The following is a 25,015-nucleotide window of genomic DNA, read 5'->3' as shown; positions in this document are numbered from 1 at the left end:
GACAGGTCCTGTGTGTTTCCTTCTTTGTCCTTTGTTGTTTGCGCGGTTACATGATGCATTCCTAGAACACCCTAGTAGAAGAAGGTCCTTAAGGCGCCGAATCTGCCTCCAGGTTTCCGACCTGAAGAAGCGGCACAACATGAGCGCTTGGTCCTCAGCAGGCAGGAAAGGGCCTACCAACAAGGCTACTTGCGGAGTCACGAATGAGTGTTTGATGGCGAATCTAAAAAGGCGGGCGTCGCAGAATTGTATATATTTGCGCAGGCTCCAATAAAGGTGTTGTTAGCAGTCAGCGCTCGTCCTGTGTCCTCCCTTGTCCGTGTTTTTTGGCTCTTCTTTGCTCAGCATACACCGGTCAAACTACGGAGCGCGTTCCGGTTCGAGATGCGAAACCGTGCTTATCACTACTATTATCCTTGTCAGTATTGTTTGCTTTCAGACGATTCGTTTTTCTTATAGAGCTCCTGGTCACTAACATTTCGTAGATGCAATTTGTAGATACAGCCAGTGTTGTTTGCATGATTTCACAAGATGCGTAAATGGCTGCGATAAAAGGTTTTAAGAGCATAGATTACTCTGAGCAGTAGTTGCGCAAAACAACAATCTCAATTACAGAACCTGGCCCCTAATTCCGTCTTTAATTGTTGTTTTATTTTCATCTGTGCTAGTATGAAACACTCACTTTCTTCAGCACTCCTGCATGCATGGCTAATGGTGCTGCGCTAACTGAACAAAAGTAGGGGTGTTTGGTGCACTTTCTTCACTGCTGATGCCGAAGGCTCGAATCGAAGAATGATTCGTACGACGAGGGTGCACCACCGACAAGGATTCTTATTCCCCCCTATTTGTTTCTCTGTATACGGTACGCAATCCTATTCAGCGCATTCGCCAACTTGTGCCACCGGCAACTCTCCGGCGAAACACAATGACGTCACACGGAGCCAGGCCGCGCCGGCGAAGTTGTTTCGGTTTCGGCCGCGTGCGCCTCGATTTCCGCCTTTTCGTCCTTTCACGCGCGCCGGCTCCAGCAGCCCGACCCGCGCTCACTTTCCTTCCCGTTCAAGGCACTCTCGTGAAAAAGCTCGACGGAGAGAAAAAAGGGGGCGAGAGAAAGACAGAAAGGAGAGCGGCGGTACCTTTTGTTGTGCCCGCCGCATCAGGCGAGTAGTGCGAGCGCGGTGGTGCATCGGTTCGCGCACACAGCGCCGTCACTCGGCCGGTGCGTGCTGGCCCGGAGGATCATCATCGCCTCACCGTCGGACCTACTTTACTGCCCGGTTCGCCTCCCAGGGAGTCGCCTCGTGGCAGCATCGGCGGGCGGGTTAGTTTCGGCGGCATCGCTTCGGGGACTACCGGGTCCGTGTGTTTCGGACGCAAGTGTTTCCACTGGCGCGAAGTCGTGTCGCTCGAATTCGAGCTTCCTTGGCAGCCCACTTCTTCCGTTATTCTGAACGTGTCAAGCGCCTCGGGACAGTGCGAGCGGCAATCCTTACGTGCGCGCGATTAACCCTCGTGGTTGCCGACGTGAGGGCGGAAGAGCGTTTCGCTGGCGTTCTTTTTTTTTTCATTAGAGGCGACTTTTCCAGCATTATATTTTTCTATTTTTATTATTTATTTATTTATTTTTCGCTGTGCATGGACATCTCTCGTGAGCGTTCTGACCATTGACTAGCTTTTGCTGGATACTGTGGGATTGAGAAGAGTAGAAGCGGCAAGAACGAAACTAAAGCAGTGGTTTTGAAGAAAGTCGTTGGAATTTTCGTCTCCTGCGTGTTTGCGGTGAGTACCCCCTTTTTTGTGCTTCGTAGTGTGCTTGATGCTAATATGTGGTTCGAGTATTCATATCTACAAGATGGCGCCCTGCTACAAACGGCTCTCTTAATCTTAATTTTTATTTTTTCGTTGTGTGGAGGTGTGAAAGTTAGCAAAAACAACGCTTTCTCGTTATTTTTGCAAACTTTCATATGGCAAATGTGGAAGATAGCGCTAAGGTATCTAGTATCTAGTATCGATTGTTGAAGTAACAAAGTTGCAGCATTGTTTGTGGTACTGTTTGTTGACAACTGTATCTGTGAACATATCTGATGCGTTTTTGGTTGTTTCTAGAAGATATACTAGGGAAGGCATATTTCCTCTTCCGATTCGTGTTGGCGAACAGGCTAACAGAAGCGTGCTAGCGTTGACACTGTTTCGGTTCCTGCATTTGTACTGCATTTCGGCTAGCTTTTCTTGCGCCTAGCGATTTCGAATAGGATTGAAGCAGTTGATTGACAACGTAAGGGTGCTGTAATACTCACGCAGCAGTTATGTGACAGTGATATTTTATACTGACGTAACGTGAACAAAACTTAACAACAGTCTGTCGCTCGCCTACCACCAGCCTCGCGCGAAACATTTTGCTCCGTATAGCTCATCTTGTCAAAAAACGAGGAGACCTGGCTACCACCATCTTTGGTTTACGCTAAACCAGATGCGATGTCAGCAGAATTTTCACATTCAAAGTGGTCACTGGTTGCATTAAAACGTGAAATCTCAGGGTTGAGAAGCCCTAACACACACACACACGCACACAAAATAAAAAGGAGCCACAACAGTGCGAGACAGTCTAGCACTGTCTGAGCGCATGCGGGCCACGATGGGCACGCATGACGCCTGCTCTAGCCTTTTGTTCGTCTGTCATTCAAGGCCACATTGAATTGTGAATCGCGATGGCAAGCGCATCCGTGCTGCCTGGTGCTTGCAGACATAAACGAAGGTTCCGCACGTAAGGCCTTGTCTGGTGAGCCCACAAAGCAAGGAAACACGCGGGAAATGACAAAGAAAAATCGCCATGGTCAACCACGAAGGGACTCCGGAAACGCCGGCAAGCTTTCTGTACACGTCCTGCTGGAGCTCTTGTGGCGCGCTCATGGAGGAGCACGGCACTCGCGTTGATTTTTTTTTTGTTGGGCAAAAGTAGGAGCAACACTGTGCGAAGATCACTTGGCTTCGTTTTTTGACGCATTATCTACTTCGTAGCGCATTACAAGTAGCAAGGTACGAGTCCTTCACACACCGTAGCAAGCGTTAAAGAAAAGAAAGACCGCGACAGTCACATTAATAACGCAGTCGTGACATTCACGAAACAAAGCTATGTAAGGAATAATTTTGTATCTTCTCATAATTGAGCGCACCACCTGTCTTAGACTGATTTTACTTGTCTCGCTCGCTTCAAAAAAAAAAAAAAAAAAAAATAGAGAGAGAGAGAGAGAGAGAGAGATCAATGGCATAGAAACTTCTGAGACAGTACATCGAGCTTGACTAGAAATCTAGCTTTCCACTCTCAGTTACAAGCATGAAAATCCTGGACACAGATTCAGTGGCGCGACCACAATGCGAACGCAAAGGCTAGCAAAGTTTAGCTTTTAAGAAAGAGGAGGAACAGGGCTCCGTGTCAAAACTACCATCGGATTATGAGGCACGCCGTACTGTGGGGCTCCGGAATAATTTCGACCACCTAGGGCTATTTAACGTGCACATATGTACACGACTGTTTGTTGCATTTCGAGCCCATCGAAATGCGGCCGTCGTTACCTATGGATAGAAACCGCGAGCAGGAGCTCAGCAGCACCACAGCCTCTACTCTTGCGCGGCGATTAAAATAATACAGATAAAGTAGCAGACCGCACAGGTTTGTATGTCTGTAATGTCAACTCATGTGACAATGATAGGATAATAGCATGCATACAATGGCACTCGCGGTTTTCATCTTTCAGTAACAACAAATCGCATTAACGAGTTCATCCAATATGCTTGGCGATATTGTGCCACGTTAAGGACACCATCCGAGTGGGTCCTTGGGGGAGCCAGTTCGGCAAACGTTAAAAAAAAAAGCAGCACGAACTGTGCCCAGTTTTTCCGAAGGAGGTGAAAACCTTCAGCGTATGGTTGCTGCCTCGTCCTTGTGTCGTCACAGCACTGTGAATGCCGAAGTGCCGTGCGCCACGACGAAACGTCGACAGCTGAACAGACCCCGCATGTGCAGTACAGATATGCAGGTGACTCGCTCTACATAAAAACTGTTTTTGGATGTGTTCTACTGCGACAGTACTTCAACACACAAAACTGGGCTCGCGGCCTGCCCGTCCAGTCCGCGACAACGCTATGCCGTCGCCACTGTGCCATCTCGTCATTCTCACAGCTTCTAGACTCGGCAAAGCTCTCGCATGTAAAGCTTTGCCACCTGCCACCCACGGGGGATGGAACTCACGCTGCTGTGCCAATGTGCGATTATGAATCGGACGTGTTAGCCAACGCGCAGCTGCCGCTATTGAGCGTTGGCGCAGCGCCTGTGGCTCACGCAGATATATCCGGTGTGCCAGACAGTAGCCCTTCGCTTTCATCGCCACCGAAATGCTCAGCGTCGCTTACGCGAAAAGGCTGTCTTGTTTATGTCAGCCAAGAAGCGTCGCCGTCATGTCGCCATTCGTCGCTACATGCCGCTAAGGGAGTATGTACTGGATTGCAGGAGTCCTGCACGAGGCTGGAGGCGTAGGGTGGAGGAGCTGCTGTGACTTCTATGATTACGATAGAAATGATCGCCCAAGTCTGCTGATTTTTGTTGTACTAGCTTAAAGACGTCTCAGACAACACATGATTTATGAGAGAAGCTGTACTAACGAGATCCAGACTGATTTACACCCCCTGGTGTCCTTTAACGGGCGCCCAGAGCAATATTGCATTCCGCCCCCATCGGAACGCGGCGGAGGTAATAGGGATCCCGCGACCTCGTGCTCGGAAGCACGTCATAGCCACTGAGTCACCTCGGCGGTTCAAAGTGTTTTACAAAAGCAAGCAGGTAGACGTTCTAAAGCATTAGTAAGCATACGCTTGCTGAGACCTCCAGCATCCCTTGGAAGCAACCCTAGCCAGCTCAGAGCAATTATTCACACTTCACGTGCGTCTGATCACGCAATAATATATTCGAACGGAGTAAATATACAACAGTGGAATGGAACAACAGGTAGCCAAAGAAGGTAGATGTGTGGTGTATGTTCTCCAGGGATATAGTTTAAAGGGCCCCTGAAACGGTTCGGACAAATTTTGTAGACGCGTAGGGTACAGCTTAAGTAGAACATTCGCACCACAATTTAAACGAAGCGTTAAGTAATAATGGAGCTACAAGCGATTACAAGTTAGCTTCCTCCCTAGCCATGCTTTTCCTCCTCAACTCGCTCGCCGAGCGATCGGGGCTAACCTCCGCCTTCACTGGTTCTGCGTCACGATGCGACGTCACATCGCCCACTTCCGGTTGTTTTGGAGCCCGCCCCCGCCCGCGCGAAACCTCTCCGCTAGCCGCTGGCCGTCGACCCCAAGCGAGAGCTAGCGAAGCAGCGTACGTGGCGAGCATTCTGTCGTAGCGCCGAATGTGTCTAATATTCCGGTAATCACACACTAGCTGAACGTTTCGACGGAACGGTGGAGGCATAAACTCAAGCTGATGAAGGAACTTGAGCGTAGACGTACGTGAGCTGCCTGATCAGTCTCCACGGTACAGCCACCCGTTGGCGCAAAGCTTAACCAGCCAAACAAAGAGCTAATATTGCTTTAACCAAGTGTAAAACATTTCAAACGTTTACAAAAACAACGTGTTAACGATTACACTTTTGCGATAAATTTGCACTAGCAGCAAAGAAGAATACACTTTGTTACTGCTACTGTGTCTGGTTGAGGTCTATGCCACCAGGTGGCTGCACCGTGCAGACCATTCACATTTGCGCTTCTGTTCATCCCCTGAAACGACACGCTAGGGGACGCGGCGAGGCCCTGTCCCCTCGCGCTTACGTTTACCCTAATACTGAACTGGCGAAACGCTATTGCGGTAGTAATCTTCCGGTGTAAAGTGACGGCCGCAATCGCGCAAATTCTGGCGCCGATCGATAGCGGCAGTCCAATGCGCTGCAGCCAGTCCGCTCGTCTACTGGCTTGCAGAGGGACACGATGTCGCAGCTTGACATATTGCCAGTCGCTACGTTTGCACTCCACAATGCAACAAAGTCGAATCATAGCGCTCGCGAAAAGACAGACCGACACTGACGGTGGAACTCTCGTCAGAAACGGAGCACGTTGTAACACAAGCAGACGACACTTGCTGTGTGCCGGAAGTGCTTAAGTGTACTGAAAAGTTGTTCTTGTGCATTCTCTTTATGTTACTTTCTTTTTATAAAAACAAATTGCCTAACATTGCAACTATTACGAACATGATTTGTTTACTGTAAAGTTGGAAATATTATCGATCACGCGCCCTGGTCAGCCAATGGGATAGCTCGCCCCTACTTAGGTCATATGGGTGATTTCCGTCGTATGGGTAGGGGCGGCTTAATATTTCGCCGAGCAGTGTGCTGCTATTGGCAGCGATGTGCATATTTAAAAAATTTATTATAAATTACACGCTTTACGCGGAGCACTTAAATATGTCAATTAATGATCAGAAGGACGTACTCTAACGACTCAGTACGTTTGTAGAATATCGTCAAAATTGTTTCAGGGTCCCTTTAAGTAAGCTGTAGAATGTCACCAAAGGGTGGCACGGTGAACTTAGTAGTAGTAATAGTAGTAGTAGCGGTTATAGTAGTATATTAGTAACAATAGTAGTAGTAGTAGTATACTACTAGTAGCAGTGCAAGCAGCAGTAGCATATAATCCTGACAGTCTCATTTTAAAATTATGGGCTTTTACGTGCCAAAACCACTTTCCTATTATGACGCACGCCGTAGTGGGGGACTCCGGAAATTTGGACCACGTGGGTTTCTTTAACGTGCACCTAAATCTAAGTACACAGGTGTTTTCGCATTTTGCCTCCATAGAAATGCGGCCGCATTGACGGGGATTTGATCCCGCGACCTGTTCCTTAGCATCCCAACACCATAGCTACTAAGCAACCATGGCTGGTCTGACACTGTCATATCACCCGCTATGGGGGATAAGCCTATATCAGGTAGGACTAAGAGAAACTAGAGCTAAAGAAATAAGTGCGCTTATTTAGTACCTGCAAATTGATGTAAAGAAACTTTACACACACACACACACACACACATATATATATATATATATATATATATATATATATATATATATATATATATATATATATATATATATATATATATATATATATATATATATATATATATATATATACATACAGCTAAGCACGAATGAAATCGTAAATGCGCGAATAATCATGGATAGCGCTGTGCCCAATATTTCAGGCATCCAAGATGAGCACAGGAATCATTAAATCTAGGCCTAGTCAGCGAAGGTTTGTTACCACAGTCAAGTAGAGAAGCGTTGACAATAAAGTGAAATATTATCGGTTTCCGTTTCACCACAAAATGAACAGGAAGTGGATGACGCCACTGAGTTTACGTGTCCACGTAAAACATGACACCTTTCGCTCCCCGTACGCACTTCCCTAGTCACAGCCTGTCACTAGCACGGTGTAAAGCTGCGCACTAACCCCATGCACTTATCGCCAGCTCATCTTTGGCAGCGCTGTGGAAGTTGCTACTTCAAAACGGTGGCCGAAAACGTTTAGTAGTAGCACCCTCTTTAATTTGATTTCCTAGTAAGTCAATCTTCCGCGATGTGCCTTGCCGTAAACTGTTCAAATATGCGAATATTGAGCAAACCTGCCCACTGCCTCGCCTTTAGATTGCAGGAAAATGCTCTGCTATTAAACACCAAGAAGAAGAATGGCACTTCGAGCATTCTGATTTAGGAATCTAAGGCGTGATTGAAAGCACGTACTTAGAGAGACGAATTCGGTTCAAGTAGAGCAGGAAACCCACTGCGAAAGCCACTCTTGAAAGGAGATGTGCGGCACTTTCAGTAAAGCAAGGACTTTCGGATTCGTGAGCTTGTGCGTCAGACGGAGTGCTGATTCTCTTGACCGCTTTGTTCGCGCTTCAATTGCGCTAGAAATCTGTACCTGTTTCGTTGGTTCAATTGTACCGTCGACGTGGTTCCTCAACGTATACGACACACCTGTCGGGCTCAAAATAGGCAACAAGAAGATCATCGTACACAGAACGATGAACCCGTCGAGTAAGAAGACCGCGTTCTATAATTATTAACTCGTAAACCTCCAACGAGAGGCTCATTAAGTGTGGTCGCATCTGTTGAGAAAGCAGCGGAGCTGGTTTGTGCGCGCGGGCAGCGTGTGAACGGCGCCTGTGGCGTACATATTGCCGCTGTTCCTCCGTGCACCTCGGATTCGTCGTAAAAAGAGGCACACGTTCCTCCACTGTACGCTAAAGCTATCAAGACCATGTGCACGTGGATTCAGGGAAGCGGTCGCCAGTTTCGTCTTCCTCACATTCAAGGGAGGCCTGTTGAGAACAGAGCAGGTGGTGCTGGATGCCGCGGAAGAGCTGAGCCGTTGTTATTCGCACAAGTTCGCCGCACCCTCAGTCGTGGTGGTAGTGGGGGTTTAGTTTATGACAGGTCCGCGTCTGTTGGTGCTCGTAACGTCAGCGCTGTCGGCTGCTTGTGTTGTACCTCTTTGCATGCTCATCTATCCTGCCCAGTAGCTGCATGGACACACAGTACATGCGACGGGCTATACGCATGAGAGAGGCTGAGGCTACGTTCACACTTGGGAAACGGCAAGCGGGCGGAAAAGCCAAAGCGGCCGGAAAATCTTTTCCGCGCATGTACAAGATGTTCACATTTGTTTCGCCACTGCAGCGGAAACCACTGCCGCTTTCGCCCACATCCATATAGTTTGCGTACGTTTGTTCGCGTGGTGGCGCTGTTTATCACACTATTTCAAGACATACGTTCATTCATTGACCAATCAGCTACTAAAAGCTATCATTTCGCGCAGCTGCGCATGTCGTTTTTAACTTTCGCCTACCATGGAAGATAAACGAGACATAGGTTCGATAGTTTAACTAGTTGCTTTTGCTAAAAATAGACAATGAACAACGGAAAATGTTAAATATTAAGACCGGATGTTTACATGCTAGTGCAGCTTCCGGTGAAGCGGAACAGCTTCCGCTTCGCCGCTTGGTTTTCCGCCTGTTTTTCCGCCTAAGCGGGCGGATTTTGTTAAGTTTTTTTCCGCTTACGCCTGCTCCAAGACCAAGTGTGAACGTAGCCTATAGTGAATAAAACGAGCGGAATACAACCAGTGATGTAATCATGGTCGCGTTGAATTGCCAAGAAGCGGAGCTGAACGATCGAGTTATGCCTCGTTAGCAGTGCATTGAGAGGCAGCTAAGCTTTCTGGTTGGGGTACCACATGAGCCTTAAAAATCTAAAATCTAACAGGTTTTCAAGGTACGTCGTGTGCAGATCCTTCGTTTTCTTCAATCTTTTTTATCTTCCTTAGCTGCCGCTTGAAGTTAAACGTGCTCACGGTTTTCTGTTCAAGGCTCTTTCAATTCGTAGCTGAGTATGACTGAACAAAGACAGAGGAATGCTTCTTTAATCATCGATTTCAGCGCGTATTTCTCAGTTCCAGTGCATACGGACATAAAGTGCACATTTCTATTGAACTGCCGAGGATTCATTTGAAATGTGTAACGAACGCTGTGCCTTAGCAACCTTAAAGATCGGTCTCGTTGGTTTCACGAGATTCAAAGTATAACAGCGCAACTTGCGCATTGGAGCGTTGCGAACTAGCTCATTTGCGTGAAAATAGGATTTGTTGCCAGTTAGCTCATGCCTGATGACCTCGAGCGTTCCGGAATATTGGAAGAATGCTAACATAATCCTAATCCATATGAAAGGGGACGCCAAAGACTTGGAAAATTATAGACCGATCAGCTTACTGTCCGTTGCTTACAAAGTATTTAATAAGGTAATCGCAAATACAATCAGGAACACCTTAGACTTCTGTCAACCAAAGGACCAGGCAGGATTCTGTAAAGGCTACTCAACAATATATAGCTTTCATTGATTACGAGAAAGCGTTTGATTCTGTCGAAACCTCAGCAGTCATGGAGGCATTGCGGAATCAGGGTGTAGATGAGCCGTATGTAAAAATACTGAAAGCTATCTATAGCGGTTCCGCAGCCACCGTAGTCCTCCATTAAGAAAGCAACAAAATCCCAATGAAGAAAGGCGTCAGGCAGGGAGATACGATCGCTCCAATGCTATTCACAGCGTGTTTACAAGAGGTATTCAGAGACCTGGATTGGGAAGAATTGGGGATGAGAGTTATTGGCGAATACCTTAGTAACTTGCGATTCGCTGATGATATTGCCTTGCTTAGTAATTCAGGGGACCAATTGCAATGCACCTTCACTGACCTGGATAGGCAAAGCAGAAGGGTGGGTCTAAAAATTAATCTGCAGAAAACTGAAGTAATGTTTAGCAGTCTCGGAAGAGAACAGCAGTTTACGATAGGTAGCGAGGCACGACAAGTGGTAAGGGAATACATCTACTTCGGGCAGGTAGTGACCGCGGATCCGGATCATAAAAGTGAAATAATCAGAAGAATAAGAATGGGCTGGAGTGCGTTTGGCAGACATTCTCAGATCATGGACAGCAGGTTGCCATTATCCCTCAAGATGAAAGTGTATAACAGCTGTGTCTTACCTGTACTCACGTACTGGGCAGAAACCTGGAGGCTTACGAAGAGGCTTCTACTTAAGTTGAGGACAACGCAACGAGCCATGGAAAGTAGAACGACGGGTGTAACGTTAAGGGATATGAAAAGAGCAGATTGGGTGAAGGAACAAACGCGAGTCAATGACATCTTAGTTGAAATCAACAAAAAGAAATGGGCATGGGCAGGACATGTAATGAGGAGGAAAGATAACCGATGGTCGTTAAGGGTTACGGACTGGATTCCAAGGGAAGGGAAGCGTAGCAGAGGGCGGCAAAAAGTTAGGTGGGCGAAGGAGATTAAGTTTGCAGGGACGACATGGCCGCAATTAGTACATGACCGGGGTAGTTGGAGAAGTATGGGAGAGGCCTTTGCCCTGCAGTGGGCGTGACCAGGCTGCTGCTGCTGCTGCTGATGATGATGATCAGTGGTATGACAAGCGTAACCCTTTATGCTGCGACCCCTCTAATGGTTAGGCACTTTCGTCATCTCACACCGCTTTTTTATTTTTTGAAATCTGTTCAGCATCTTAGAGTCGCAAAAACTGACCTGACGTGGTGACCGGCACACCTGATGCCTGTTTCAACTGCTCCCTCCATTGCCGAGCTGTTGAGCGTGGACTGCATGCTACCGAGCTTGGAGCAGTAGACTCCCTTTCATCTCGGTTACTGCTAAGCGCTCAGGTACGTTTCTGTCAACGAGGGCGTCAGGATCGTTCGTGGCAACCAGTGTCATGATTGCGGTTTTCCAGTACTATGTCCACTCCCAGGCAGTCTGTCTATCACGACAGCTCTCCTCCTTCCTTGTCTCGTGGCACGGGACAGGGCTACCCGAAGCCGAGCGTGTTTTATGTATGCTTGTCGCGCTCCACGATCCTAGCGGGCGTGCTGAGTTACGTGCATACACTACGGCGCGCCATCACCGCGGCTGACTGTACGCATACCCGCTAAGGAGGTCGCAGCAGCTTCACGCAGGACGGCTGTCGCGGCGTTCACCCCGTCACAACGGGGAGAGGAAGCGCTGGGCGTTGGCGCGTGCACCCCTGCAACAGCAGCGGCCAGCGCCGCGCAGAACGCGCCACGCGTCGCGCACCATAGCGCGGCGCCGCCGACTAGACGCGCCAATCCTGGACGGAGGGCGATTGCGCGTCGAGCGGCTGAAGAACAATGGGTTCCCCCCCCCCCCTCTCGGGTCGGCGAAAGGGCGGCTTGGAATTAGGCCAGCCGGCGGTGCCGAAGGTCTTTCTTGGCCCTGGCTGCATACAGGCATCCCGCTCGACGACTCTCGCGGCCGCAGCTGCTGATCTCCCTTCTTGGCCGTTCTTGCTTCCCGTACTCTCATCGTTGGTGGCACCGTGGAAGTGCGCTGCCGCCGCCACTGCGGCGCAGGCGACCAACGCTGGCCTGTGCGTCGCCTAGTGAAAACGGGGCCACGACGCGGCGTTGTTTGGCGCCGGTCGGCACCTCACGAGGCGTGCGTTGCCTGCGCGCGACGCTGGCCGTTGCGTCACGTGCCGGCAGCCGCGATACGCACGGGGACGGGCGCGGATTGCGTGCGCCGGGTTTCTAAGAGCGCGTGTGGGACGCGCGAGCTTAAAGGGACACTAAAGGTTACTAGAAAGTCAAGTTAAAGTGGTAGAGCAATGTTCTAGAACGTCTAAGGCGTCAATATAATCGCGAACAGAGCTTTAGTAACCGAGAAATTGAGGTAAATGCATGACACGATTTGAGACCCCCCAGCGACATTCCGGTACTAGCCCGATGACGAAAGCACTCCTCATAATTTGGGTTACTAATACTCAACTACTCGTATTGAAAATGTCATTTCATTCGATTATAAGACGGAAGAAAATGCTACTTGTCTACGTCTATTCGATTCTAAGAAAAAATAACATTTTGACATTACCCTTCTGTAGTATGGGTGGTCGAAAGGTTTCGTTTTCGCTCGACTCTTCGCGCTCGACTCTGCGCCCCGCACGCTTTGGAGCTGCAGTAGTTTCGTTATCGCGTCGTGCTGTGCGGGTTCTGCTGGCTCGCGAAACTTTCATTTCGAACAAGCAGTGAGAATGCCACGTCCTTGTGATGTCGTGGTGGGAAGCTCTCGTTGCTTTCCCGCTCCGGAGAGCCGGTGTCGAGGCCGCCGTCGTAGTACGCAACGACGCCGGCAGCGCGAGCCCTGAGCAGCACGTCGCGCTCGTCAGTGCTCAAATCGCTGAGGTTGAGCCCAGCATCGCGAGCCAATCTGTCGTTGTCAGGGTCCATTGCGACGAGCGTCGAAGTTCGCGTCGTAGAATAAAGTACCAGCTTATGGTCGCGCGTTTCTCCTTCCGCTAGCCACCATACTCCCGCTTTCGCTCTGCTGTCGGCTCTGTCTTGGCTCTGTTTCTGGCCGCGCGTTTTGCGTTTTGCACTGAAAAGCCGTAGCGCCGTCTGCGAACGCCGTTCTACTCACCGATGGCGCAACGTCACTATGAGACCATGATGTCAGTACTCCTCGATGGGAGGGCGGGCGATTTGAACTGCGCTAGAGGTACGCGGACGCCCAGAACGCATTTTCTCTTAAAATAAGTCTCTCCTTGGCACGAAACAAGTGTTTCGAGGTTTCCGGGATGGTATTTGAACAGTCCACGTTCACTTAATAGTAACCTTTAGTGTCCCTTTAAGACGTTGGCGGTCCACACTTAGTGAGCGCGCCTAGCAGCGTGCACGAGTTTGCGCGCCTTGTGACGCTTCACGGAAGTCTTGCCAACAGGTCTCATCGTGTGGCGCGATGCTACGGCGAGAAATCAAAAGTACTTGCAAAAAATTGGCGTGTAATCACCGTAGGATCATCTACAGAGCCCAACTCCTCTACGAAGAAATTAGTTCTATAACGAATGGTTCCCTACGCCCCGGCCGAAATCTTATCTTTCATATGCAGTGAGCTTCCCTGTTCAAAGAACGAATTTACTACTGACTATTTACTTACTATTTTTGTTCACTTCGTGTTTGCAAAAAAATTAACATTCGCCCACCTCTACTTACAGAATGCACAAGGATGCGCCCAAGCCATAGTTGCGCTTTCTGAAGTCTTACTTTGCTGCATATAATAATGGCAAAAAGCAGCTTTTCATAGAAAACTTGATTTTGTTGTTTTGTGTATTCTGTTCTTCTGCCATAACTATAGTGAATTGATAATTAGATTGCAGACAAATACACCGCCTCTCAATGGAAGAGATATTTATTTGTTACACACGAATTGGCACCCTGTTCATCTAGATTTTAAAATTATGCTGATTGTGGCCAGCGTATAGCATCTATAGAAGCATGTCTACGATGTGGTCTGAGTGTACATGTGCAGTGCTACTGTGAAGCTAGTTATAGTTCTCGCAGCAATGCACCAAGTAAGGATGTTGCTTAATTATTGATTGAAAAATGATTTGTGCAATTCACCAAACATACAAACAGGTTATAATATGACTACATGCCATGAGCTAGATAGTATTTCAAATGATTAAGAGAATGATATATGGGCTGTTGGGTTAATCTGGTTTTTTTGTAGTGTTAAAACTCAGTCTGTGAAGTTGACTTCAACATGTCTAAGTATTTAGGAAATTGGGGAGGTGTCAATGAGACTTCCCTGGGGAAGCAATACCTCAGTTGTGCTAATTGTGTGGCTTGACTATATAATTTCATCATTGCTTGTTTAGAAATATGTCTGTGGGTTAGAACCTATGAAATGCCACAACAGCAAGGCTGAACATCCATCCTTACTTCTCAGAGGCTTAAATAATGATAAACCATATCATGATAATATCATATCATTATGATCATGATAAACCATATATTTAAAGCACATTTGGTAACAAATATGTGCCATGTTCATTTCAGTGGAATGGAAAGAGCGCACGATTGAGCGTAGCCATGCTTTTGTAGCATGTGTGAAGGAATACAAGGGAGCCTGGGGGCTAATATATGTTACTAGAGTGAACAAGTAGCTGTGACTTGCAAGATTATTTTACACTACACAGAGAATGCTGCAGCAAATTTCATGCAACTGTAAGCAATACGGCAACGAGTGAAAGATTACTTGTAATATATGGATTTGTATGGCAGATGAGAATGCGCACCCAATTTGCCATTACTCATTTTTTCTATATTATGTTCAGCATAGAGTGTGAGTCACTATGGCTTCTTAACTACAAATTTCTGAATTCCCTTTCACTGTACTTATGGGGCTATCTGCGTTCGTTTGACTACTTATGAAGTTACTGGATAATAAAACACGTCTGCATTGCAGATTTTTAAAAATTATGGGGTTTTACGTGCCAAATAATAATATTTGGGGTTTTACGTGCCAAAACCACTTTCTGATTATGACGCACGCCGTAGTGGAGGACTCCGGAAATTTTGACCACCTGGGGTTCTTTAAAGTGCAACTAAATCTAAGCACACGGGTGTTTTCGCATTTCGCCCCCATCGAAATGCGGCCGCCGTGGCCGGGATTCGATCCCGCGACCTCGTGCTCAGCAGCCCAACACCATAGCCATTGAGCAACCACGGCGGGTTACGTGCCAAAAGAACTTTCTGATTATGAGACACGCCGTAGTCGAGGACTCCGGAAATTTCGACAACCGGGGGTTCTTTAATGTGCACCTAAATCCAAGTACACGGGTGTTTTCGCATTTCGCCCCCATCGAAATGCGGCCGCCGTGGCTGGGATTCGATCCCGCGACCTCGTGCTCAGCAGCCCAACACCATAGCCACTGTGTGACGTCGGCGGGTGCATTGCAGATTTACAGAGAACATATTGTGAATTAGTCACAAAGATCCACCCAAGAAACTGTCTGTTGATTATGAAAATAAAAAAATGACAAAGAAGACATTCCCTTACTTTCTTGTGCTGCCCCGCACATGGTGCCAATAAACTAATCTCTACAATGCAGACATTCTGTTCTTTCATTAGAGGTAGATGCAAGTTGCACTGATACAACGAACATGCATTCATTGCCTAGAAGCTGCTGCATGTTGGAATTGGTGTTACAGCAGGCATGGCAAATGTTCTCTCCTACTTGTGTCTGGTGCACCATATTAGCCAGCATTTAATTTCATTGTCGTGTACCGGTTTAGTAATAATAATAATAATAATAATAATAATAATAATAATAATAATAATAATAATAATAATAATAATAATAATAATAATAATAATACGTTATTGCGCCCAGTATTTAAAAAATGTACAAAAATCCGGCCTGCCAAAGCCTCATTGGGCTTGAGTGGCAGAGCTCGACAGGCAGCAGAACCGCGCAGATATACACACAGGCATAAACGCACATTTAAAACTACGGAACATCAAATTAACACAGCGGCCAAATAAAAATAGACACAAAACCCAAGTTACATGTAGAAAAATCTCATCAGAATAAATAGCGAGGAAGGAAGACCAAAATAGCATGACAATACTCAGATCAGTGCAAAAAATACTGCAGTAACCAGTGAAACCACAGGATTTACTTGACAAGTGGTGGGGCGTATGTGTACAACGTCGTAAACCTACTAATTATTGTATCGCAGCATCTTTTTTACTTTATATTTAGTTTTTGCCCGGCGAACACTTGGAGATAACCTGTTAAAGTAAAAGAGAACGCAAAAATATCTTACTCGCTTTCCATATCTTGTAAAGCGTCGGGGAATACAAAAAGGTTCCTTCGGTCGAAGAGACCGTGTGGGAACATACGGAGTGTTATAGTCACTGAAATAAAAATATTTCAGGATTATCGTTTTCATCAAAAAGCGATCAAAATCAGGAAGCGAAAATAACTTCAAAACATCAGAATTGGGGTGCAGGCCTAAATCATAGCCAATATTTTTAACACAGATTGTAGAAGAGAATTTATCCTGTTTTTCCAACGAACTGCACAGTGACCATAAATCGTTATGCCCTAACGCAATACGCTGTAACCGAGATGGTTTACGATAACTTTGCGTATTTAAAGCGGCATGTAATACCTAATGTTGTAAAGCACACAGGAGATGGTTCGGAGCGTTTTTACAAACGTGGGATAAGTGATCATTCCAATAGCTCAGGGGTAGGCATTGACATTGAGAGCAATGAGATCCATGCAAGAGCAACTGGTGGTTTAAATCTACTTTCTTCATCGGGCTGTGAAAGCATATAAGTTGAGTCTTAGAGCTGTTAACTCTGATAAGGTTGTGTGAGAACCAGTCCATAGCAATAATTGCGGCAGCTTGAAGAAGAGAAAGAGAGTCAGAGTAGTTCGGCGACTGGGATGCGATGACAGTATCGTCAGCGTATTGATACAGGCCTACAGGCACAGCGTTTGAAAGGTCATTCACGTAGACGTTAAACAACAGGGGACTAATTATAGAACCTTGAGGAACGCAAGCTTTTATTACCAAAGAAGCGCTCTTTTCCCGCCAAATCGAGACGTATTGCGTTATCTGCTGTAAAAAATTTTCCAAAAGCGAAAGAAACACTCCACGGAAGCCTAACCTGGACAGTTTACATAATAACACAGTTTAACAAACGCTGTCAAAAGCCTTGCTGATATCCAGAAACAGTGCACACACCACTTGGTTACATTCAAAAACACGATTTAACATGTCAGAAAATTCCTCCAAAAGCATTTCTGTCCCTTTACCTTGTACAAAACCGTACTGACGAGGTGACAGGATATTGTGCTTATCTAAGAAACTTGTCATTGTAAACAGGCGATGTTTTCCCAATAGTTGAGTCACACAGAGCAAGACTGAAATAGGACGATAATTCTCATACCTATTAGCACCACTCGTGTGAATTGGGGTAATAATAGCCGCTTTCATGTTCGCCGGGATTATTCCACTTGAGATAATGCTGTTGAACAGCGATAGCAATACGCCTTTAAGTATGTCGAATAAGACTCCCAGATCATCAACTGAGATGTCATCTATTCCCACAGATCTATTGCGTTTAAGACCAAAAATAATTGAACTTAGCTCATCCTAACTTAGCAAAGATAGGCGTGCATATTCGGCTGTGCTGTTCTTAAGTACAAAATAAGGGATGCTGTTGCGCACTACCCGAAACTTGCGAGAAAAACTTGTTGAATTAATTAGCTATGTTTTCTTAATTAGTGCCAAAATACAACACAAAATCTTTTCCATCATTGCCACGCCTTTTGACACCTCTTAAATTATTAATCAAAGACCACGTTATTCTAGTATCTGAGTCTGCATTCTTCAACTTGTTGAGGAAATGTACTCGTTTAGCCAGACTAATCATTTCATTTACTTTATTTATTGCAACCATAAATTTTAACCATAGCAGGACAGATGCAGGTGCCCTTTTCGACTGGGCCCAGAGCAAATCTTTTTCTTTTATACCTGATAGTATTTTGGAGGTCATCCATTGGTTTTCTTTATTGCGCTGCCTGATTTTAACCACGCGAGTAGCCGCTTTCTTAAACTCTTGTACTAGTTCAACAAGTTTGTCATAAATGTCTACCGGGGACACTTTTTCAAGGACACTTCCCAATCGTATTCCGATGCCAGTCTGTAGAAGATTTTGGGATGACAGATGGATATTTCTTTTTTGCCGCGATCCGCTGTTGGAGGGTTTAATTTCCGGGCTAAAGAGCAGCAACCAATGTAGTGGTCTGCTGACAGTTTTGCTTCGACGATAGCAGATCATAGGGCGAAATTCGGAGCTCTTATAATTATATGGTCGATGCAAGAGACGACCAGTTGGCCCGCCAGAAATTCTCCTCGCGTTGCTTTCTGGATAGTTGGTTGCAGTCCCCATTTTGATAACAGATCAAGATAATCTGCGACTAGAACCATAGAAGGGCGAACGGTATCTATGTTAATATCGCCTATTACACAGATATAGTCTTCATGCGAATGAGCTGAGAGGGTGATGTCAAGTTCGGCGAAAAAGAGCCTGCCATTGAAGCAGGGGGGTCGGTATACTGCAAAGAGCATCAAAGAGAGAGCTGACGTGCTCATACGCAATGCTACAACTTCTGCTTCCTGGAAGTCAAAATTTAGCTCTGTAATAGTCCAACTGTCTCTCACAAAAACTGCGACGCCGCCCCCCTTTTTTTTTGCAGGTCGTGTACATAAAATTGCTTGGTTACCCGGTATTATGTACTGATTAAATATGTTAGCTCAAGTATTAATTTCCGTCAGTACAAATACGTCAAATGTAGAACGAAAAGGTGACGTTAGGGCCATTACTTTATCCCAGTGCTTTCGGATACTTCGGACATTAACGTGCGTTGCGCGAAATGCAAGTTGCTCGCCACTTGTGAAAAATCTTGTTACTTCAGAAAATGCTGTACACGCAAGGAATTCAAGATTGCTCATGCTTAGCAGATCTTATCCATGTCAGACATCTTCTCAATGTGGATGACAGACTTCATTTCTGATTTCTTGGCAAGAACTCTGCCGTTACGTGTCCAAACAAATTTGTACTGCTTTTCTTTTCCCTTAGACCTGGCCAATCGGAAAAGCTCCTTACTTGTCCTTGTCAAATTTTCATTCAAATGCAATCGAGGATAAGACTCATCCGCAGGCAAATCGCGTAGCTTCGTCCGTAGAGAAAGCCATTTTTCTTTAGACGCTACGTCACGCATCTGCACAAGGATAGGGGGAGTCGAACTGCCCTTGTTCGGCATTCGATGTATTGAAGCAATTGTATTCGCTTCAAACTCTGGAAATTCTAGTTTCTGAGCTAGATCCCCCATTAAAGAAACCGAATTCTCATTAGGGTTCGTTCGGAGGTCATGTGTTACAAAGTTGCATCGGCTGCTGTACTGTTCAAGATCATTAACTGCGCACCTTGATTTATCCAGTAGCTCAGCTTGAGCGTCAACAGTCTCAGAAAGTGATTCCACTCGGGTATGTAGATGAGTTAACTCTGTTTCGTTAGCTTCCAGGCTAGACATAACAGAGTCATATTTATTAGAAAGGAACTCAATTGACGTTTGAATTTCAGTAACAGTTTCAGCCATCTTTTCAACTGTTGCCTTAAATCGAAGTAGTTCGTCCACTTTAGTTGTGAGTGCTTAAACCGTAACTCTCAGTTGGTCAAGTTTCCTGTTAACAGTAGAGAATTCATGACCAAAAGGAGCATCACTATTACCTGAGTCGGAATGATTGCTTGTACTGGATTCGCATGATGGACATGTCCAAGTTTCACGCTTAGCAGTCGACATTTTTGAAAACGCATTTTTCGTGATAGTAGAACAGTTCTTTCCAAAGTGGTAACTACCTTTGCAACGAGAACACGTCAAACACTTCCCGTCCACGAGTTTGGTACAAGCAGATCATGTATCAGTCATTATTGCAGTCAGCGGCGAAGAAAATTAGTATATAACCAGTTACAGCAATTGGCAAATCAAATTCACCTGCCAAGAGCGAAAGCAGGGTTAGACAAAGAAGCGGATTGCCGCTGACTTCGGTGATGCCTGGATGTTGAACGGTTTATATAGCTGTTGGCAGACACCACGCGATCCTCCGCCCAGCTTCTTGCATCCGGGCATTTTGTGCTTGTCGACTGCACATGGATGATAACCGCCCAGGTGAACGCATGCGCAACGAGGCAATCCTGATGGAATCGTCCTAAATCGCCGTGCGGGCGCAGCCGCCTCTTTAAAGTTCGCAGCACACATGATTGGCCTGCCAAGAGCAAAAAGCAGGGTTAGACCAAGAAGCGGATTGCCACTGAAAGAGTTACTGATTGAGAAATGCAAATATAAAACGACTTACTACGTCAACCATTTTGCATGCAAGATCACTGCACTCATTGCAACGCGTATTAGAGAGTTTTAGATGAGGGGATGCAATCGTTGGGGCCCCATGTACTACTGGGGCCTCACCGCATGCGCCCCTTAATCTAAATCTCTGTAGTCACTTGATAATATTGGTTTGCTTTGAGATGAAATACAGGAACTATGCACCTGTTTGTTAGCTTATGTACTTCTCTTTCTTTTAAATGTGGCTGTGCATTAGCTAGCTAGGTTGTCACTACATGAATGACATTTCGGCCATGCTCAACTCAATCATATAACATTAATTTGCTATAGCTCACTGACTTCATGCATCCTGTGCAAGCGTCTTTTTTATCTAGAGAAAAGAATAAAACGAGAATGCATGCATAAATGATGTTGACAGCACCAAAGGTTCTCAAAGCAATCATCCTTGATTGTCACCGTTGCTGAGAGAGGAAGCATCCCTTTATTCACATTGACCACAGGCTGTAAATCGTTTAAATGCTGATAGAGGTATGGATAATTAGTGAAGGGGCAGTAGATTGAACACCGAGGCCTTTATGCATGGGCATTGTTGCCTTGTGTGCCCCCGTACACCTCTGTCATCTTTTAAGGCGTGAATGAGATAAAACTACTTCTATTTACAGGGAAATTTTCAGCACCTACAAGAAATGAAAACATTACGTGATTTCAACCCTATATGGAGTGTCTTTTCAGCACTATGAATTGATATTTGTTTTCATGCAAACAAGAACTCTTGAAAACATATCTGGCAAGCATTTCAGCCTGAAGAAGTAACTATGATACGTACATATTACTTTTATGCATGTCATAATTGTAATCAATTGCTGATGACGTACTGGTTGGTTAGTTCGTTAGTGATGATGTAATGTGGCAGCGCACTTTGAAACAATGAAGTAACATAGAATGAACAAATACTAGCTCTCTAGCTCTCTCTCTGTGTGTGTGTGTGTGTGTGTGCCTGTGTGTGTCGAACAGCGCTCCTGTGCGTACATTCTATGTTACATCATTGTTTCGAAAGTCGCTGCCATATTACGTCATGTAATAAATCGTGGACTCACTGTTAACTTGACAGCTACTAAAGAAACCTTAGCAGCAAAGTGCAACTAAATCAACAAGCCATTGTTGAAGATTCACACGCGTGCTCAGTGATGAAATGACTTGTCAATCAAGACAGCTGTATTCCGCGATAATAGAACCATCTGTATAGGAGTATGTTAATAGATAACTTTTAAACTTTTAATAACTTTTAAAGATAACTTTTAATACATAACACTAATAGGTCCTTCAGCGCGCTACGCTGTTTCTGCGACAGATGCCTCGTTCATTGGCTTAGACACACGTCTGTGTTCGAGTACGTGCGTTCTTGCAAGCTGTTACGTCCAGGGTCGGACCCCGTCCGTGAAAGGAATGCGCATTGGTTGGTGGCAGAAAACAGACTGAGTTTATTTTCTACAAAAGACGCTGACTAGAGCGGCATGTGTTCGAGGGGGCAAACTCGGTTCCACTCCGCTGGCCGAGATACTGGGGGGGATAGAGAATTCTTGGAACTCGACTCGGGGTGGGGTCGTTTCCTGTTTCTTCTGCGCTGGTGCTTCGTCCAGCCGAGGAGCGGTGGTGCGTTGCTTGTACACTTTCCTCCTTTCTCATATGGAGTCTCCGTAGCGATCCGGAGGGCGTCGTTCGCGCTGCGGGCATGAATCTGCACTCTTGTTTGGGTCGGTCTCAGGGGCAGTGCCGATCTCTGGTTTGGTCACTGATGATTGCGAAGGCTCCAGCGTTCCTGAGAGAGCGGCCTCCGACGAAGTGGAGTTATCTACTTTTGTCCCAAGGATAAATGGGACCAGGACACTGCTCGCGGTTTGCGTACAGCCCTTATCCTGTGTCGCCGAATCTTCTATTGGGTGTCTCAAAGCTCCGGGATCGATGTGGTCACATTTTCATCGCACTATCTCGTTAGGGCCTTTAATAAGGCATGATCTGTTGCCTAGCTTTTCGAAAACCATTCCCTCCATTCAGATCGGGTTCCCTCTGAAGTTTCGAAAGAAAAAGCTGCTTGCCCAACAGCGAGTACTCTCGACTTTCTGTTGCAGTTTCCGTACGCCCCGGCCGAAACAGTTTCTCTGTTTCTGTTGCAGTTGGTATGGGTTTTGTTCGCTTTTACTTGGGTCTGAATGTGCGTGAGAGCTGTATCAAGCTCACACCCGAAAATAGGTGCAGCTGGAATTTCGCCCGTAGATGTGCAAATGGTGTTGTGTTGCTTTAGCAAGAACTGGGCCAGCCTACACGCGAATGTTCCGTCCTTGGTTTTCGGCTAATGCTCGTTTCGTTTCAAAAACCATCCTTTCTGCTTGGCCATTCGTTGTAGGATGATACGGTGCGCTTGTTACATGGGTCACCCCGTTCTTCTTTAGGAAGCCCTCAGCTTCTACTGAAATGAAGGATGGTCCGTTACCGTCACAAGCTTTTTGGGGAGCGCAAAAACTGCGAGAATGTTCCGGGATTCCTCAATCAATGTGGCAGACTGTGCATTGAGCATGGGGGCACACTTCCAACCACTTGCTGTATGCGCCCACAACAATTAGCAGCATTCTGCCTTCTACGGGACCAACGACGTCTGCATAAGCTATGTCCCAAGGAGTTCTTGTCCGTTTCCATTTGGACGCTGGTGCCCTGGCTGGTGCCCTTTGGGGTTGGCAACAAGTTGCACAGATTTTAGCGAGCCGTTCGATATCTGCGTCAATGCCTGGCCACCAAAAGTACCTTAGTGCGCATGCCTTCATGGCGACAATTACGTGTTAGTTTGCAGGTGCCAGTTTAAGATGGTAATTTAGTGCCTTTGTTGGAGTTACCATCCGGGAGCCTCTAACAAGAACCTTTCCTGAGCTCAAAGCTCCGTCTCCAGTTTCCGCCATTATGAAAACTGTTCTTTTGGCATTTTATGGACTTCGCCGTTTCAGACAGCCTGCAGCACTTGGGAGAAAACTCAGTCCTCTTGAGTCATTCATGCTAGTTTACGCGGTGAAATCTCGAAGCTGGACGTGGTAGCCAACATGAGCACGTCTCCCGGGGGATAAGGCTCATAAGCTAGTGCCGGTAGTGGAATTCCGCTTCGAGCGTCCGCATTTATGTGCAGCAGGCTAGGCCTGTACACCAACTTGTAATCGTACGTTGCTAGTTTAAGGCACCATCAAGTCATCCTTGATGAAAGGACCAATGCTACTTGCTTTGTTTAACTCACGGTTCCAATCAACGGCTGGGGATCTGTTATTATGGTCACATGCCAATGAGGTATGTACTTATGAAAATGAGTGATGCCGTAGATTACTCTTACACTTTCTTTGTTGAGCTGGGAGTAGTTCTTTTCGGCGCTTCGCAGTGTTCACGAAAAGAATGCAATGGGAGCCTCTCAGCAAATTGCGTCTTGCTGAGCCAGGACAGCACCGACGCCGTACGGCGATGCGTCCACGGACAATAGAAGGGGCTTCGTCTCATCATAGTAAGCGAGCACTGTAGATGCACGGATCATCTCCTTAAGCGCCTCAAAAGCCACTTGATGTGTGCTTTTCCACTTCGAGGCGTGTTATTCTCTAGGAGCCTATACAATTCCTTCGCTACCATGGCTCTGTTCTCCAAAAAGCAGTCGTGAAATGAAATAAGGCCCAGAAAAGCCCTTAGGAATGTCTTGTCAGATGGTTTGGGTGCTTGAAGTATATCCTCAGCCTTTTTTTCGGTGGTGCGAAAACAATTGGCGTCAATTCAATGTCTCAGAAGCTCAGCTGACATAATTCTGAACCTGCACTTTTCTTTCTTGAGGCATAGGCCTTTCTCAGTTAGCCTCGACAGAACCTGATTCATACGCTGTGCGTGCTCATTTCCGCCATTCCCGTTGACAATCATGTCGTCAAGGTAGACACTCACCTCTGAAATTTCAGGTAACGTTGTCTAAATCATGCACTGGAAGATAGTTGGTGCAGCGGTTATTCAAAACGGGAGGTGTTCCACCCTGAATAGTGATTTTGTGGTGTTCACTGGGAGCGGTGTTGCTGTTTCTTCATCAGCTTTCAGTTGTTGATATGCTTGGTAAAGATCCAACATTGAGAAGAGTGTTCCACCAAGTAGGTTTGTGGAAACTTCATCTGTAGTTGGTAGCGGGTACAAGGCCCTCTTCGCTGCTGCAATAACAGTACTCCTGTAGTCACCACAGACAATGAGCGTACCGTCGGTCCTCCGAACAGTACCAATGGGGTTGCCCATTTGGTATGTTGTGTTGGTTTTAAGGTGCCTTGGCGCTGAGACAATCAAGATCATGTTCCATAAGCGCTTGCAGCACCACTGAATTTGGACGAGCCTTGCAAAACTTCGCCGTCGCAGCGTCTTCGAATTCCAGGAGAACCAAAGGACCCGTATTGCTGCCAATGTCTTCCTTGAAGACATCTAGATGTCATCACAGGACCTCTGTAATCTCTGGTGGTGGATCTCCAACGTGGTTGATCCCCTTCACCTAAATGTGAAGCGCCGAAAACCAATTTCTTCCTATGAGGTTGCACCCGGTACCCGTCCTAACTATCAAAGGCAGCAGATAGTCCTTTGATCTCAACCTCACACGAACTTGTGCAGAGTCCAGGACGCGTAATTGTTTACCTTAC

At 46.4% G+C, this 25,015-nt stretch overlaps 1 protein-coding gene across 4 annotated transcripts in view; it reads left to right on the top strand.

Moving 5' to 3' along the window:
* The first annotated feature begins 1,221 nt into the window (after positions 1-1,221).
* Positions 1,222-25,015, top strand: part of LOC142566742 (uncharacterized) — a 653,003-nt gene continuing 629,209 nt past the window's right edge. For 2 of the 4 annotated variants that reach the window (XM_075677617.1, XM_075677616.1), the window contains exon 1: positions 1,222-1,779. The gene's annotated coding sequence lies outside the window, so the exon portion shown is untranslated. The remainder of the gene's footprint in view (positions 1,780-25,015) is intronic. The other 2 variants (XM_075677613.1, XM_075677614.1) reach the window with 1 other exon arrangement.

The sequence above is a fragment of the Dermacentor variabilis genome, unplaced genomic scaffold (genome assembly GCF_050947875.1).
Source record: "Dermacentor variabilis isolate Ectoservices unplaced genomic scaffold, ASM5094787v1 scaffold_13, whole genome shotgun sequence".
Classification (NCBI taxonomy): Eukaryota; Metazoa; Arthropoda; class Arachnida; order Ixodida; family Ixodidae; genus Dermacentor; species Dermacentor variabilis.
Note: the sequence above shows the minus strand (reverse complement) of the source record. Positions and strands in the feature narration are given on the sequence as shown.